The sequence below is a fragment of the Vombatus ursinus genome, unplaced genomic scaffold (assembly GCF_900497805.2).
Source record: "Vombatus ursinus unplaced genomic scaffold, bare-nosed wombat genome assembly UNPS02014810.1, whole genome shotgun sequence".
Classification (NCBI taxonomy): Eukaryota; Metazoa; Chordata; class Mammalia; order Diprotodontia; family Vombatidae; genus Vombatus; species Vombatus ursinus.
Window position 1 is genome coordinate 46,368,774 of NW_020954588.1, and position 17,442 is coordinate 46,386,215.

The 17,442-nt window shown below is 39.4% G+C and overlaps 1 pseudogene; it reads left to right on the forward strand.

Moving 5' to 3' along the window:
• Positions 1-461: 461 nt before the first annotated feature.
• Positions 462-15,990, forward strand: LOC114052992 (annotated as a pseudogene).
• Positions 15,991-17,442: the final 1,452 nt, after the last annotated feature.

The window sequence follows — 17,442 nt, forward strand, 5'->3', positions numbered from 1 at the left end:
TCTAGGCCATACTGTCCAAGGAACAAGTAAACTCACCCTTACCAGAGCTCCAGAGAAGCACAGAAATGTTTCAGGAAATAAGTTTCTTCTAAAGAAAGAACCTCTTCATGGAGACATAGTATTTTCTACTAGTAACTAGTAATTATACAACTACCATGTGCTTACTATACTTTTTTTTTTGGTTCTTAATAAATGGAAAATAATGGGCTAGAGGGGGAGAGTCAGTAAACATGGTTTATTAGATACTGGGGGAAAAGAAACCAGAAAAGACTACAAGATTGCCTATCCATTGATGGCTAAAACAAAAAAAAGATAATTTCTGAATACACATTTCTGTTATCAGTGCTAATTATCTTATGCTGTTGTGATAATAATCTTAAACCATCGATCTCACACAGCTCTACCCTGGTCTTCCACCAGCCTGGCCCACCTCCTCCTCTCCCCTCCCTACTGTCCCAGTCATGGCAGACTACTTTATCAGCAGCGACACTTGTTGTGTTCCAGACTACGGGCTTATGGTGCAGCAACTCTTCAACTGCTGAGATGGGCTCATGTGGAATGACTTCCTCATCCTCCCAGGCTGTATAGACTTCACAGCTGACCAAGTAGACCTAACCTCAGCACTTACCAAAAAGATAACCCTGAAGACCCCACTTGTTTCGTCCCTAATGGACACAGTCACCGAGATGGCCATAGCCAAGGCGCTGACAGGAGGTATCAGCTTTATCCATCACAACTACATTCCAGAATTCCAGGCCTATGAAATGCACAAAGTAAAAAAATATCAGCAGGGGCTTCCTCACTGACCCTGTGGTCCTGAGCCCCAGAGATTGAGTCAGAGATGTGTTCTGAAGCCAAGGCAAGGCATGGTTTCTGTGGAATCCAATCACACATAATGGCAAGATGGGCAGCCACCTAGTGGGCATCATCTCCTTTCATGACATCAACTTTCTCAAGAAGCAGGAACATGACTGTTTCCTGGGCAAGATCATGACCAGGCAGAAGGATCTAGTGGTAGCTTCTGCAGGAGTCACACTAAAGGAAGTCAATGAAATCTTGCAGTGGAGCAAGAAAGGGAAGCTACCCATTGTGAATGAGGATAATGAATTAGTAGCCATCACTGCCCACACAGGCCTGAAGAAGAATTGAGACTATCCCCTGGCATTCAAGGACACTAAGAAGCAGCTGTTGTGTGGTACAGCCATTGGTATCCATGAGGAGGACAAGTATCGGCTTGACTTGTTGACCCAGGCCAGTGTCATTGTGGTTGTGCTGGACTCTTCCCAAGGAAACTCCATTTTTTAAATTAACATGATGAAGTACATCAAGAAGAGATACAATAACCTCCAGGTTATCAGTGGCAATGTGGTGGCAGCTGCACAGGCAAAAAACCCCGTTGATGCTGGAGTGGACACTCTGAGATTTGGCATGGGCAGCAGCTCCATCTGCAGCCCATAGGAAGTGCTGGCATGTGGGCTGCAGGTGACAGCTGTATATAAGGTCTCAGAATATGCACAGCACCTCTGTGTCTCTGTTATTGCAGATGGTGACATCTAAAATGTGGACCACATCACCAAAGCTCTTGACCTTAGAGCTTCCACAGTGATGATGGGCTCTTTATTGGTGACCATCACAGAGGCCCCAGGCGAGTACCTCTTCTCTGATGGGATCCAGCTAAAAAAATACCTGGGGGATGGGCTCCCTCCATGCCATGGGCAAGAACCTCAGCAGCCATAACTATTCAGTGAAGCAGACAAAATCAAAATGGCTCAAGGGGTACCCAGGCCATGCAGGACAAAGCATCCATCCACAAGTTTGTTCCCTGGGGGTGGAGTCAAGATGGCAGAGTAAAAGCAGTGACTTGCTTGAGCTCTCCCTCAAACCCCTCCAAATACCTATAAAAAATGGCTCTAAACAAATTCTAAAGCAGCAGAACCCACACAAAGACAGAGTGAAACAAATTTCCAGCCCAAGACAGCCTGGATGCTTGATCAGAAAGGTATATCCCTTGAGACTGGGAGAGGAACGCAGTTCGACTTGGGCATGCAAGCCACAGCAAACCTGGAACAAGCCTCAGAGGACTGAATCGCAGGCAGCAGTGGCAGTTTCCAGACTTCTCAACCCATGAAAGCCAAAGACAACTTAGAAAAGTTTATACCTGCAGTGGTGAGAGAGAAGCACGTTGGGGTTCCAGCCCCAGTCACTGAGCTTGGCCCTGGTGTGATGACTGCCTCTTGAGCTTCCAGCCCATAGACTGAGGGGGAATCGAGTGGCTGATCAGAGGGGGATTGCAGGGATCTCTCTGCTGGTGCAGGATTCTCTTGCTTTGCCCATGCTTAGATCTGGGTCACGGATCTGGGTCACAGTTCTGGGTGGTGGTTCTGGGGCAAGGAGGAGCGCTGGTGTGGTGGAGCTTGTAGTGACTGTGGAGAGGAAATCTTCCTCACAGTTCCAAGACATAAAAGAGTGCTCATAGACCACAGCACAGGCCAGGAAAGGAGTTAACACCTTGCCCTTGATCATAATGCCTTGGAAGAACTGAAAATTTACAGGTCCCTAGAAGTATCTCTGAAAACAGCTGCACAAAACCCCTGACGCTTGGGACAGTACATTCTCCACACTGGAAACAGACCCCTACCTTAACAACGAGTTTATAACTCAAGTAATTTGCTGGGATCATGAGTAAGCAGCACAAAAAGAGTCAGACTATATTATCTTACTTTGGTGACAAAGAAGATCAAAACATACAACCAGAAGAAGACAAAGAAGCCAAAGCTCCTACATCCAAAGCCTCCAAGAAAATTATGAATTGGCCCCAGGCCATGGAAGAGACCAAAAAGTGTTTTGAGAAGCAAGTAAGAGAAGTAGAGGAAAAACTGAGTGATGCTAAAGGAGACCCCCCCAAAAAATACCGAATAAAATAACATCTTAAAAAAATAGCCTAACCCAAATGGCAAAAGAGGTCCAAAAAGTCAATGAGAAGACTGCTTTAGCAAGCAAAATTGGCCAAATGGAAAAGGAAGTCCAAAAGACTACTGAAGAAAATACTTCCACAAGTTTGTTCCCTACTTGACTGCTGGCATCCAGCACTCCTGCCAAGATATTGGTGCCAAGAGTCTAACTCAAGTCAGAGCCATGATGTACCCAGGGGAGCTGAAATTTGAGAAGAGAACATCATCGGCTCAGGTGGAAGGGGGTGTCCATGGACTCCATTCATATGAGAAGCAGCTCTTCCGAGAAGTGGCCTTGTTTGTTTTTACTGCTTTCACCTCTCCCTCTCTAGGTCAATCAATAAAAATCTGGATATAAAAAATAATAATAATAATCTTACAACTCTTCTTTAACCAGAGTTGATATACACTCAAATAGATTTGTGGTTTCATGGCAGCATCCAGAATGTAGATCACAGCCCATAAATATATGGTCAGCATCTGTAACATATGTCCTCCTACAAAAAACAGGGGGTTCCCTCACTTTATTTTAATTGCATGGATACCAGTGCAATACACATTGGCTATCCAACATGCTAGTCACAGGGTCAGTATATATTCTTGTTTCCTTCTCTCTCTCCTTCCTGCCTTCCCTCCATCCTTCTTTCCTTCCTTCTTTTGTTCTTTTCTTCCTTCCTTTCTTTTTTTCTTATTTCTTCTTTTCTTCTTTTCTTTCTCATTTCTTTGATGGCATCCTGGATTTTGCTTCTGCTTTATAATTCTTTATGTGAAAGTTTGTAATTGGCTCATATCCATTATGCATATGTATATTGCTAATTGGGTAATTGTCAATTTCATATCTGCAGTGATTGCAGTATTCTCTGCACCAGAGACTCCCCATCTTTTTTGTTTAGTATTTTATTTTTCCCCAATTATATGTAAAAATAATTTTTAACATTCATTTTTAAAACTTTGAGTTCCAAATTCTCTCCCTTCCTCACTTCCCATCCTTCCTCATTAAGAAAGCAAGCAATTCAATATATTATACATGTGTAGTCATGCAAAACATATTTCCATATTAGTTATGTGAAAAAAAAAACAGCCAAAAATATCCACAAGAAAAACAAAGTTTAAAAAGCATACTTTGGGGGGACAGAGTCAAGATGGCGGAGGGAAAGCAGTGACTGTCTTGAGCTCTCTCCCAAAGCCCTTCAAATACCTAAAAAAATGGCTCTAAACAAATTCTAAAGCAGCAGAACCCACAAAAAGACAGAATGAAACAAATTTCCAGCCAAAGACAGCCTGGATGGTTGATCAGAAAGATATATCGCGCCAGGCGAGGAGAAGAGCACAGTTCGACGTGGGCGCGCAGGCCGCAGTGGCCCTGGAGCAGGCCTCAGAGGACTGAATCACGGGCAGCTGTGGTGGTTTCCAGACTTCTCAACCCACAAATGCCAAAGACAACTTAGAAGGTCAGTGGGAAAACTCTGTGACTGCAGTGAAAGAGGAGCTAGGTCTCAGCTGCAAGTCTTGAGCATGGCCTGGGGCCAGGGCTTTTTCCTGAGCTTCTGGCCCACAGACTGAGGGGGAATCGAGTGGCTGATAAGAGGGGGATTGCAGGGATCTCTTTGCCAGTGAAGAGGCATGTATCTCTTGCTTTGCCTGTGCTTGGATCTGGGTCACAGTTCTGAGGGGCAGTCCTGGGGTGAGGAGGAGCACTGGTGCAGTGGAGCTTATTGTAGCAGTGGAGAGAAAACACCTCGCCCCTTATCATACCACCTTGGAAGAACTGAAAATTTGCAGGTCCCTGGAAGTACCTCTGAAAACATCTGTACAAACCCCTGAAACTTGGGACAGTACACTGTTCACATTGGAAGCAGACTTTTACCTTAACAAAGAGTTTAAAACTCAAGTAATTGGCCGGGATCATGAGTAAGCAGCACAAAAAGAGTCAGACTATATTATCTTACTTTGGTGACAAAGAAGATCAAAACATACAACCAGAAGAAGACAAAGAAGCCAAAGCTCCTACATCCAAAGCCTCCAAGAAAATTATGAATCAGTCCCAGGCCTTGGAAGAGCTCAAAAGGGATTTTGAGAAGCAAGCAAGAGAAATAGAGGGAAAACTGAGAGTGATGCAAGAAAATCATGAAAAACTAGTCAACAGCTTGCTAAAGAAGACCCCAAAAAATACTGAAGAAAATAACACCTTAAAAAATAGCCTAACCCAAATGTCAAAAGAGGTCCAAAAAGTCAATGAGGAGAAGAATGCCCTAGAAAGCAAAATTGGCCAAATGGAAAAGGAAGTCCAAAAGATTACTGAAGAAAATACTTCCTTAAAATTAGACTAGAAGGGCAGCTAGGAGGCGCAGTGCATAGAGCACCAGCACTGAAGTCAGAAGGACCTGAGTTCAAATCCAGCTTCAGACCAAACACTTGACACTTACTAGCTGTGTGACCCTGGGCAAGTAACTTAACCCCAACTGCCTAAAAACTAAAATAATAATAATAATAATAATAATAATAATAATAATAATTAGAATAGAGCAATTGGAAGCTAGTGACTTTGTGAGAAATCAAGGCACTGTAAAACAAATCCAAAAGAATCAAAAATTAGAAAACAATGTGAAATATCTCATTGGAAAAACAACTGACCTGGAAAATAGATCCAGGAGACAGAATTTAAACATTATTGGACTATCTGAAAGCCATGATCAAAAAAAGAGCCTAGACATCATTTTTCAAGAAATTATCCAGGAAAACTGTCCTGATATTTTAGAACCAGAGGGCAAAATAGAAATTGAAAGAATCCACCTATCTCCTCCTGAAAGAGATCCCCAAAGGAAACTCCTAGGAATATTGTAGACAAATTCCAGAGTTCCCAGGTCAAGGAGAAAATATTACAAGCAGCCAGAAAGAAACAATTCAAGTGTTGTAGAAACACAATCAGGATAACACAAGATTTAGCTGCTTCTACATTAAGGGACCGCAGGGTATGGAATATAATATTCCAGAGAGCAAAGGAGATAGGATTACAATCAAGAATCACCTACCCATAAAAACTGAGTATAATCCTGCAGGGGGAAAAATGGCCATTCAGTGAAATAGAGGACTTTCAAGCATTCTTGATGAAAAGACCAGAGTTAAATAGAAAATTTGATTTTGAAATACAAGACTCGAGTGGAACATGAAGAGGTAAACAGGAAAGAGAAAATCATAAGAGACTTATTAAGGTTAAACTGTTTACATTCCTGCATGGAAAGATGATATTTGTAACTCATGAGACCTTTGTCAGTATTAGGGTAGTTGAAGGGGAAAAAATTATGTGTATGTATATATAGATATAGATAGAGGGCACAGGGTGAGGTGAAAATGAAGGGGTCATATCTGGAGAATAAAATTAAAGGGTGAGAGAGGAATATACTAGGAGAAGGAGAAAGGGAGAGGTAGAACAGGGTAAATTATCCCACAAAAAATAAAACAGAAAAGAAAAGGCTCTTACAGTGGAGGGGAAATGGGGGAAGATGAGAGGGAATGAGCGAATCTTATTCTCATTGCATTTGACTTAAGGAGGGAATAACATACACACTCAATTGGGTATGGAAATCTATCTCACCCTGCAGGAAAATAGAGGGGGAAGGGGACAAGAGAGTAGGGGAATGATAGAGAAGAGGGCAGATTGAGAAAGGGAGTAATCAGAAGCAAATACTTCTGAGGAGGGACAGGGTCAAAAGAAAGAATAGAATAAATGGATGGGTGGGATAGGATTAAGGGAGTTAGTTTTTCACAGCATGTCTACTATGGAAGTGTTTTGCATAACTGCACATATATAACCTATATTTAGTTGCTTGCCTTATCAATGAGGGTGGGTGGGGAGGGAGGAAGGGAGACAATTTGGAACCCAAAGTTTTAAAAACACATGTTTAAAAAAATGTTTTGACATGCAACTGGGAAATAAAAAATGTAGGAAATGGGGTACAGAAATCCATCCTGCCCTACAGGAAAATTGAAGGGGAAGGGGATAAAAGTAGGGGGGGAGAGATAGAAGGGAAGGCAGACTAGGGGAAGGGGTATTTAGAACACATGCCATCTTGGGGTGGGGGGAGGGGCGAGATGGGGTGAAAATTTGGAACTCTAAATCTTGTAGAAGTACATGTTGAAAACAAAGAAATAAATAAAAATTACCATAAAAAGCATGCTTCAATCTATATTCAGCCACTATCAGTTTTTTATCTGGGGATGGATAGCATCCCTCACCATAAGTCCTTCAGAGTTACCTTGGATCATTGTATTGCTGAAAATAGCTAAGTTATTCACAGCTGATCATCTTACAATATTGCTGTTACTTTGTACCCAGTACATTTCATTTTGCGTCAGTTTCTATAAGTCTTTCCAGGTTTTTCTGAGCGAATCCTGCCCATCATTTCTTATAGCACAATAACATTCCATCACAATCACATAGCACAATTTGTTCAGCCATTCCTTAGTTGATGGCCATTCCCTCAATTTCCAATTCTTTGCCACCAGAAGAGAGCTATTTAGAAATATTTTTGTACATACTGGTCCTTTTCCTTTTTTTTTTTTAATCTCTTTTGGGATACAAACCTAGTAGTGGTATAGCTAGGTCAAAGGGAATGCACGGTTGTATAGCCCTTTGGTTATAGTTCCAAATTGCTCTACAGAATACTTTAATCAGGTTACCACCCCACAAAAATGCAATCATATCTCATTTTCCTCACATCTTTGTCAACATTTATCATTTTCCTTTTTTGTCCTATTAGCCAATCTAATAGATATGAGGTAGTCCTTCAGAATTGCTTTAATTTGCATTTCTCCAATCAATAGTGATTTGGAGCTTTTTTTTTAATATGGCTATAGATAACTTTGATTACATCATCTGAAAACTGTTCATATCTTTTGACCATTTATCATTTGGGGAATGGCTCTTATTTTTGTAAGTTTGACTCAGTTCTCTATATGTTTGAGAAATGAAGCCTTTATCACAGAAACTTGCTTCATTTTTTTTTACCTTATGATTGCTATTTCATCCTATTTCCTCCATCCCATTTCCCCATCTGTTTATTCTATTCTTTCCTTTCACCCCATCACTCCTCAAAAGCATTTTGCTTCTGACTAAAACTTCCTCCAATCCACCCTCCCTTCTTTGAACACTTTCTCTTCCCTTATCACCTTCTCCTACTACTTTCCGGTAGGGTAAGAGAGATTTCTATTCCCAACTGAGTGTGTATATTATTTCTTCTTTAAGTCATTCCTGATGAGAATAAAGTTCACTCATTCCCTCTGACCTCCCCCATCTTCCCCTCCACTGTAAAAACTTTTTCTTGCCTCTTTTATGTAAGATGATTTGCTCTATTCTACTTTTCCCTTTCCCTTTCTCCCAGAACATTTCTCTCTCACCCCTTAATTTTATTTTAATTTTAAATATCATCCCTTCATATTCAACTCACACCTGTGCCCTCTGTCTATATATACTCCTTCTCACTGCCCTAATTATGAGCAAGTTCTTATGAGGTACAAGTACCACCTTCTCAGGTTGGAATGTAAATTGTTTAACCTTATTAAGCCCCTTATTATTTCTCTTTCCTGTTTACCTTTTTATGCTTCTCTTGAGTTGTGTATTTGAAAGTCAAATTTTCTGTTCAGTACTGGTCTTTTCATCAAGAATGTTTGAAAATTCTCTATTTCATTGAGTGTCCATTTTTCTTCCCCTGAAGGGTTATATTCAGTTTTTCTGGGTACATGATTCTTGGTTATAATCCTAGCTCCTTTGCCCTCTGGATATCACATTCCTAGCCCACCATTCCCTTAATGTAGAAGCTACTAAATCTTGTGTGATCTTGCTGATTGCAATATTTTGTCCTTGACCTGGGAGCTCTGGAATTTGGTTATAAAGTTCTCGGCAGTTTTCATTTTGGGGTTTCTTTTAAGAGGTAATTGGTGGATTTTTTCAATTTCTATTTTACTCTCTGTTTCTAGAATATCACTTTTCCTTGATAATTTCTTGAACAATGATGTCTAGGCTCTTTTTTTTTTATCATGGCTTTTAGGTAGTCCAATAATTTTAAAATTATCTCTTTTGGATCTATTTTCCAGGTCAGTTATTTTTCCAGTGAGATATTTCATATTGTCTGCTATTTTTTTCATTTTTTTGGTTTTGTTTAATTGTTTCATGATTTCTCACAAAGTCATTTGCTCAACTCTAATTTTTAAGGAATTATTTTCTTCAGTGAGCTTTTGTACCTCATTTTCCATTTGTCCAATTCTGCTTTTCAATGCATTCTTCTCCTCATTGGTTTTTTGTACCTCTTTTGGCCTAATCTATTTTTAAGGTGTTATTATCTTCAGTATTTTTTTTGCATGTCTCCTTTACCAAGCTATTGACTCTTTTTTCATGATTTTCTTGTATTACTCTCATTTCTCTTCCCAAATTTCCCTCTACCTCTCTTATTTGATTTTCAAAATTCTTTTTGAGCACCTCCATTGCCTGAGGCCAATTCATATTTTTCTTGGAGGCTTTAGATGTAGGAGCTTTGACTTTATTAGCTTCTTCTGAGTGTGTGTGTTTTGATCTTCCTTGTCACCATAGTAACTTTCTAAGGTCAGAAATTTTTTTCCTGTTCTTTGCTCACTTTTCCAATCTATTTTAGCTCTTTGTTAAATTGAGCTCTGCATCCAGGGTGGAGAGTGTACTCTCCTAAGCTTCAGGGTTTTTTTTTTGCAGTTGTCTTCAGAGATACTTCTAGGGACTTGCAAGTTTTCAGTTCCTCCAAGGTGGTATATCTAAGGAAAGGTGGTTACTACTCCCCTGACCTGTGCTCTGGTCTGTGAGCGACCACAAGCACTCTTTAGTGCCCTGGAACTGTGATGAGAGTCCCTGCTGCATTGCAGCCCACAAGCTCTGGTGTGCTAGTATTCTTCTTTGCCCTGGCACTGTGACCCAGATCTGAGTATGGGTAAAGAAATAGAGAACTGCCCCCAGTGCCAGCAAAGTGACCTCTGTAATCTTCTTCTGATCTGTTGTTTGACCCCCTTATTATCTGCGGGCTGAGAGCTCTGGAAGCAGCAACTGCTGCTGCTGATGATAATTCAATGACTTCCAAGGCCTGCTCCTGGTTTGCTGGAGCTGGGTCCACCCTAGCATGACCTGCGCTGGATTGTGCTCCACTCTCACCCAGGTGTGACAGACCTTTCCTGATGACCTTCTAAGTTGTCTTTGGCTAGAAAATTATTTCACTCCATCCTTTTGTGGGTTCTGCTGCTCCAGGAATTGTTTTATGAAATTTTTAAAAGGTGTTCAGAGAAGTTTTGGAGAGAGCATAAGTGAGTCATTGCCTTTTCTCTACCATCTCGGCTCCACCTCCTGACATATTTTTTAAAAAGGAGAAGAATGCTGCTATTAAAAAGATGGGCAATTGATTCAGGGAGAAGGCAGAACTCATTAAAAGTACTTAAAGTTATTTGCGATTTTCTAAAGACAATAAAACAAATCTCTTCTTCCTGTTCAATTCCTGCCCACCTCACAGTTCATGTTCAGTGTTCATAGTATCTATCTCTTAATCATTTATCTATTTACACACATGAGCATGTTTATATATATATATATACACACACAAATACATACCCATAACATGTACATGAATATATGATACATGTATATGTGAATATGTGCATAATGTACACGTATGTATGTATACTATGTATACACATATTTATTGCATATATACTATGTATATGTACATGATATGTCTACAAACATGTGTGTACCTAACTAGACCGAAAAAGCCAAACAGATAGAAAAACAATCAATAAATTATAGATCCAATTGCATATTAAAGTTTGGACGATAAGCATTTTTCATCCACTTAGTTTTTCCTATGTCTATAGTAGACCAATAAACTGCCACATGTGCTCCAAGCTGGCTCCCACCCCTGTGTCACAGATCTTTCTTGACCTCCTAAGTTGTCTTAGGCTGAAAAATGTCTCACCCTGATCTTTTGTTGGGTCTGCTGCTTCAAAATTTGATTTGAGTCATTATTTTAAAGTTGTTTGGAGGGAAATTTTGGATGAGTTTAGCTGTGTTTCTACCTCTATTCTGCTCTCTTGGCTCAGCCCCTCCTCAAGCACATATTTTGCCACCATCACCTATTAGTGAAAATCACCAAACATTAGTTTGCCAGTTATTGCATTCCTCTTTATCCATCATTCTTGTCCCATGACTGCCTCATCGCTTTTTTGATCATGCATTTTCTGAATTATATTGTTATGCCACATCTTAAAAATAATTCATCATTGCAAGCATGCAATAACTATTTTCCACCTATTGGCAGAGTAATGGTGAACTATAGGGGCAAGATGAAGCATAAGTTTTCCAATTTGACCAACGTGTTGATTTATTTTGCTTAACTATACATATTGCTTACAGGGAAGGGTTTTATTGTGGGAGAGAAGTCACAAAACTATTAGGCATTAGCCTCACTGTAATAATTTCATTTAGAACAGAGATTACCAATATTGTTTTTATAGCACCCTACGGATCCTCCAATCTCAAAGAGTGCAGATTTGCAAAATAGTTTTATTCAGTTATTTTAATTCAATTTAATTTATAAAATAATTATGTACCAAATCATATCATTTTTAGCAGGGGAACCATAAAAATACATTTTTTTGCCATTACGAAAGGTTGAGGAACATTGAACAAGGATAAGAATCATGAATTCATGGTAGATCACTTTCTTTACCCCTTCTCCAAATCATATTGCAAGTCTTTGCAAACAGTGACAAAAATTTAGAACACTGCAGTAGGAAAAGATCTTGTCTACAAAGTTAAAAGAAAAGTAGCCTTTTATGGACTGCTCTGAATTCCTGGTTCTTGTTTTGGTCCTTAATGTATTCAAATTTGTAGCTTCTGAGCCCCACTTATAAAATTTATTGTCATACTCATTCTGATCTCATGAAATCAAAATGAAAAACATTCAATGAAATAAACTAGCCAGGCAATAATGAAGAAATGATTCAGGCAGCAAATATTCTTGAAGTCCACACACTGATGTCATCTCCTTTGCATTTAGGGAAGACTGAGTTAATTCTCCATTAAATTCTCCTTCATTCCTAGAATGTGGGAGAAGGATGTTGCCTACTTAGACTCCTAGCAGGTTTTGTTAGACAATTAAGCATGGAAGCACCCTCAGCTTGGCGATATGCTTCTCATTCTTGGCGAGTAGATAATGTGCATTGTCCTCTTAGGAATCAGCTTCAGGTTGTCTCTATCCCACATACCCACACCACAGTAGCCTGGCTTTTACAGTCTACATTCATGTCCTTACAATGGCTGAGGTGAGCACCGTATTTTCTCCGTCTCTCCCCGTGTTTGGATTGTACACATTTTTATTGGCTATTGTCACCCCATGTCTCATCCCCCCCCTTTCCCTATTGATAATCATTACATTCCTCTTTATACCTCATTTTTGCCCCATGACTGGCCCATTGCTTTTCTGATCATACATTTTCTGAATTATAGTTACACTACGTCTTAAAAATAGTTCATTGTTGCAAGCATGTTACATCTATCTCTCACCTATTGCCAAAATAGTTGTGAGTTCTAAGTGCAGAATGAAGTGTAACAACAGTTTTCTTTGTTTTCATATTTTTCAAGCAGTATTTGTTAAGGGCCAGCCTTTGAGGCAACTTTTTTGTCAACCAATTTGAATGTTTTTTAATCAATAAACACCATAGCAAGATCATTAATTCTCTATTTTTAAGTTAATTTTGTGATGGCAAAAAAGCTTGTCTACTCTGGAATATTATCTGGAGAAAGTTGGTCTGCCCTCTCTAATATTCTCACCCAGAATGCTCTTGATGTACATGAAGTTACTCATTAACTTCTGTATATATGGGAAATTAGATGGCCATTTTAAAGTCCAAATGGAATAGTTCTACATTGCATAAAAGCAATGCAGAAATGGAGGAACCTAGGTTTCTAGTCAAGTCTCAGAATTTATACATGTGATTCTTCTAATTAGTGTAGACAATGTTAGTGCAGTGCTATGTACCTGTATGTATGAGGGACAGAATTGGTGTGAATACTTTGGGAGAGAAGAGACATTCTTTCTTCAAGAGAAGAGGTTTCAGACTTTCTCTTGAAGACTGATTTCAAACAGAAAGAGGAAAAGTAGAAGAGAGAGAGAGTGGAAAAGGGAGAGAAAGAGAAACAGAGAGAGACAGAGACAGAGACTGAAAGAGATAGACTGCAGAGAGAGAGGAACCAAGGTAGAGTCAAAGACAAATAGAAAGAGACAAGAGATAAAAAAAAGACATAGAGACGAACAGTGACAAAGACAGAAAGAGTGAGAAGGGATAAATACACATACACACACACAAACATACACATCTACATATATATACATACATACATACATACATACATACATATATATATATATATATATATATATATATATATTTGGCAGGATCAGGATTCTTCTGTTGATTGAGCTGACATCTTTTGTTTAGAACCTGTACCCATTCACCAGCAATATTTAGTGGGAAGACAGATATATTTGTATTCTGGTACCCCCTCAGAGATTAGGAAAAAAAGAACATCCATCTTGGCAGTACCCCAGGGGCAGGCCTGCCCCTCTTTATCAGCTACCATGCTGGGCTTCCTCTCCTCAGGGCCAGTCAAGTTTTCAGACTGTATTTATTAATGAATCATGTGAGTGGCATGTAGGAAACCCATGTCAATACGCATATCCTACATGGGCATACACATACTTTGTGTATAGAAAGTTATAGCCAAGAGGGTTTTTTTTTCTTTTTCCACTGTGAAATACCATCAAATAAAGCACAAAGGGAGAAAATACGGCGTAATCATTATTCTACTTATTATCCACCTGGACCTTATTTCCTCCATTGCATCTTCTCTTTGCCTGATAAAACACTTTTCACTGTGGCTTTAAAAATACACTTATTAAAAATACACAAGGGAATACGACATTGACAAAAAATTTTACAATGTTAGTCCAACCTTTCTCTCTTCATACAACACATACCCTAACACTGAAATACAATTTGTGCAGTTTACAACTAATAGAGTACCTAGCCACTGGTTATATTACCAGGGATTTAGACCTCAAAGGGAATTTAACAGTTGCCTGGAGCAATTTCTTCATTTTACAGATGAGAAACTCAGGTTCTAGAGAGGCTGAATGACTTGTCCAATGTCCTCCAGCTAGCCAGTGGCAGAAGGGGGATTCCAAAGACAAGACAGCTAGAGGGTGTAGCTGATAGAATGTAGGACTTGGAGTCAGGATCCCTGTAGCTGTGTGATCCTGGCAAGTTGCTTAGCTTCTCTGTGCCTCAGTTTCATAATTTTTTTTTAAATAAGGATAATAATAGCACCTTCCTTACAGCACTATTTTCAGGTTTAAATGAGATAACATATGTAAAATACTTTGCAAACCCTAATGTGTTTTATAAATGCTAGCTATTTTTATCCTTTTGATTAACTCTACTGTGTTACATATCCTATGAACCTTGGGTGCCTGTCATCAATTAATCAATAAACACTTAATAAGTGCCTACTATATGCCAGGCAATGTGCTAAGTGCTGATGATAAAAAGGAAGCAAAAGACAGTCCCTGCTCTCAAGGTACTTGCAAACTAATGGGAGAGCCAACACGCAAATGAATGTATATAACGCAAGCTATATACAGGGTAAATAGGAAATATTTTGTAGAGGGAAAGCTCTGGAATTAAAATGCCACCTAACTGTGTGTTTTTAAATAACATAGTTAAGAAACCCATCCAACATGCTCTATTGTCTCCCAGGTCTGAAGAGGATACCATTGGTGCAGTCAGGAGCTACAGGGGAAAGAGCTTTGAACCTAGAGTGAGGAAGAACTAAGCTCAAATTCTGCCCCAGATATGTCTGTTGTGTGACCTTGGGGAAATCGCTTCATCTCTATCTGCCTCAGTTTCCTCATCTGTACAATGGGGATAATGATAATAGCTACCTCTCAGGACTTTTGTGAAGGTAAAAGGAGAAAACATTTGTAAAGTACTTTGCAAACCTTAGAGCACCATTTAAATGCTAGCTATTACTGAAATTTTGGAAGTTCACCTAAGTGATTAGGAAAGATTTAGATCATTCTCATCCTTCTACATTCAACAGAATGATTAAATATTCATAAATTCATTCATTCAACACTCTTGAATAAACACCAAATAAATGCTTGGGGGTGGGGTGGGGAGGATAGTCAAAGTTTAGGATAGGTATGGTCCCTACCTTCATCCAATTTACTATCAATTAGGGGTATAGAAGTCTTTATCACCTTCCTTGATATTATGTTAAAGTAGTTCTTCAGTGTTCCTTATTTTTCCTTTCTTTCCTTTTCCTCTCCTAATAAGAAGTTATTGGGAGGACTTCTGGGGGCAGAGCGAAGATGCCAGAGTCAAGATGGGAGAGTAGAGAAGCTCTCAGCTAAACCCCCCCAACATTCCCCTCCAAATGACTTTAAAATAATGCCTCACATTAAATTCTGAACTGGCACAACCAACAAAAGGTCTGAGTGAGACATTCTTCCAAACCAAGGCAATTTAGGAAGTCAGAAGGAGAGATCTATTGATGCAATCCTAATGATGCTGCCTCTAGCCCCTATATTCTAACTTCCTTATGAGCCTCACAGAACAGCAAGCATGTCCTGATTTGAGCATACAATCTGGCTTTAACCACACTACAGGCCTCCAGCCCCAATACCCCAAATCTGCCTCACTGGAATAGTAGATGTGTCCATGTGATGGAATCCTAACCACTGCCCCTAGCTAGCCACTGTCCCCAGACCCAAGATTCTAACTTCCTTATGGGCCTCACAGAAACAGCAAGTGTATCCATGCACTCAACCATGACCACATCTGTGTAATCCCAGACAGGACCATTATAGCCAGCCAATCAGAAAGCAGCACCATCCGGATGCCCGAGCAGGATGTGGACCCCAAAATAATAGTAGGTGCCTGCACAGTAATAGCAAAAGCTGTCCTTTAGGTTAACTTATGACATAGAGAGATTTATTATAATATCATTATAATAACATGCCTGCCCCCCTCCATGAGTTTTTTCTGTATGCATTATGGGAAATTATGTGAGTAGTTCTACTGAGACTGGGACCCCTCCCCTATTGCCTAATCCCTTGACAAACCCCTTCCGCCTGTTCAATATTCATATTTTCTGTTGTGTAATCAGCATCATATACTTTTTAAAATTGCCTTTCTTGCCTTGCTGAAATTTCCAGTTCCTTCTTGGAACTCAGCCCACTTCTTGAGTAGTATAATTCTCAATAAATGCCTTAGCTTGGGTTGGAGATGGTGTGAGTCTGAGTGGGGGACCTCAACTTTCCCCTCTCAGAGCTAAATAAATCTGATTTTTTGTTTTGTCATTTTTTTCAGTCATGTTTGAGCATTCATGATGCCATTTGGGGTTTTCTTGGCAAAGATACTGCAGTGGTTTGCCATTTTCTTCTCCAGCTCATTTACAGGTGAAGAAACTGAGGTAAACAGGGTTAAGTCACTTGCCCAGGGTCACACAGCTAGTAAATGTCTAAGGCCAGATTTGAACTCAAGAAAATGAGTCCTCCTGACTCCAGGCCTGGTATTCTATCTATTATACCACCTAGCTGCCCAAGATAAATCCAAACATAAAACAAGTAAGAAAGAAGTCAATGAGATGAATGCAATCTTACAAAAAATTCTATATGATAGACCTTGGGAGGAAGCCAAATGGAAATAGAAAGGAGTATACCCTTTTATTTTATTTTATTTTTTCATTAAACACAGTTTAGTGGGAAACAGTGATAAGAAAACTTGGAATCAGTCCCTTGGTTTTTAAGCAAGTGATTTTGGTTTCATTTATGTTTTTTCTCTCTGACGTACTATTTACAAATAAACAGTGATATCTTATGTCCCAAATTATAAACCTAGGTAAAGAAAAATCATGCTCCATTTCATTTCCCATAGATATGCCAAGAAAAGTTTCCATTTTTTAAAATAAGGTCTTTCTATTTTTTATTAATTTATTTTGATTTATCAACAATCACTTCCATAAGCTTTTGAGTTTTAAATTTTTCTCCCACTCCCTCCTTACCTCCCTCCCCAAGATGGCATGCAATCTGATATAGGCTATATATATACATTCCTATTAAGCATATTTTCACATTAGTGATGTTATAAGTAAGAATTCAAACCAATAGGAGGAACCATCAGAGAGAAGAAACAAAACATAACAGAAGAAAAAAATAGCAAATAGTATGCTTCGATTTGCATTCATACTCCATAGTTTTTTCTTTGGATGTGGATAGCATTTTCCATCATGAGGCCTTTGGAGATGTCTTAGATCCTTGTATTGCTGAGAAGGGTTAAGTCTATCAATATTAGTCATCGCACAACACGGCTGTTACTGAGTACAATGTTTTCCTGGTTCTGCTCACTTCACTCAGGATCA